Genomic DNA, 1,861 nt, shown 5'->3' on the forward strand with positions numbered 1-1,861 from the left:
TCGAGTTATTGAGTTCAGGTATATAAGCCCCTTCCAGTACATAAAATCTGCCACAGTCAAAATCAGCTCATGGCATGCAATGGCGTAAAAACACAAAAAAGCTAACTTGGTAATTAAGGCCAAAAACAAGACAGTCACCAAGAGGTTAAATCCTGTACTGTCAAAGGATTTCAAGATTTTGAGTTTGTAAATTTTGTCATCTGTATGGCCTTGTTCACATCTACAGATGCGGACTCCCCAAACAGACTACCGAACGCATTTGCAAGCGCTGCACAGTGAACGCACATGGACCTCATAGTATCAAATCTGAAGTCACAATTGCTGATGCATTGCTACTGGATTTATGTTGAATACTAATTTTCCTTTAACCCCTTAAGGACGCAGGGTACTTTGGGCCTTAACCCCTTCCCGCCGATGGCATTTTTTGATTTTTGTTTTTCGTTTTTGACTCCCCTCCTTCTAAACCCCATAACTTTTTTATCTCTCCGCTTCCAGAGCCATATGAGGTCTTAATTTTTGCGGGACAAATTTTTCTTCATGATGCCACCATTAATTATTCTATATAATGTACTGGGAAGCAAGAAAAAAATTCTGAATGGGGTGGATTTGAAGAAAAAATGCATTTCTGCGACTTTCTTAAGGGCTTTGGTTTTACGGCGTTCACTGTGCAGCCAAAATGACATGTCCCCTATATTCTGTTTTTTGGTACAGTTCCAGGGATACCAAATTTATATGGTTTTATTTACATTTTGACCCCTAAAAAAAATTCCAAAACTGTGTTAAAATTTTTTTTTCCTAAAAGTCGCCATATTCCGATGGCCGTAACTTTTTTATATGTAAGTGTACGGGGATGCATAGGGCGTCTTTTTTTGCGGGGCCGGGTGTACTTTTTAGTTCTGTGATTTTCGGGAAATGTTCTTGCTTTGATCACTTTTTATTCAAATTTTTATCAGAATCAAAACAGTGAAAAAACGGCGGTTTGGCACTTTTGACTATTTTTACCGCTACGGCGTTTACCGAACAGGAAAAATATTATTATAGATTTGTAGAGCGGGCGATTTCGGATGCGGGGATACCTAACATGTATGTGTTTCACAGTTTTTAACTACTTTTATATGTGTTCTAGGGAAAGGGGGGTGATTTGAACTTTTAATACTTTTTATATTTTTTAATATTTTTTTTTCACTTTTTTAACTTTTTTTTTATTTATTTTTTTTGCATTTATTAGACCCCCTAGGGGTGTTGAACCCCAGGGGGTCTGATCACTAATGCAATGCATTACAATGCTAATGCATTGCAAAAAATCATCCTTTCTTTTGCAGGCTGCCTAGACCAGCCTGCAAAAGAGAGGATTTGCAGACAAGCCTGGGAGCCTGTACAAGGCTCCCAGCTGTCATGGCAACGGGACGTCAGCCCTGGAGCATGCTCCAGGAGCCGGCGATCCCGGGAAAAATGGCGGCACCCATGCGCCGCCGGGAAAATGGCGCCTCCGGCGCCTTTGAACGCGGCGCCGGAGGGGTTAATGCCTCCAATCGGTCCTGGGACCGATCGGTGGCATGAGAGCCGGTGGTCTACTGCTTAAAGCAGTAGACACCCGGCGGCTATGGCAGCCGCCCGGCTCCCGGGCGGTCGCCATAGTTACAGACCCGACATGCGCCGTACTATTACGCCACATGTCGGGAAGGGGTTAAGGCTCAGACCCTGCTTTTCAAATATGACGTCTTTTACTTTATGTGAGGATCGCTTCATAATGCATTTACCTATCCAGGTGATTCCAAGATTGTTTTTTCGTGACACCTTCTACTTTATGTTGGTGGTAAATTTTGGTCATTATACTTTGCGTTTGTTTGTTAAAAAAGGA

This window comes from Leptodactylus fuscus, chromosome 5, assembly GCF_031893055.1.
Source record: "Leptodactylus fuscus isolate aLepFus1 chromosome 5, aLepFus1.hap2, whole genome shotgun sequence".
Classification (NCBI taxonomy): domain Eukaryota; kingdom Metazoa; phylum Chordata; class Amphibia; order Anura; family Leptodactylidae; genus Leptodactylus; species Leptodactylus fuscus.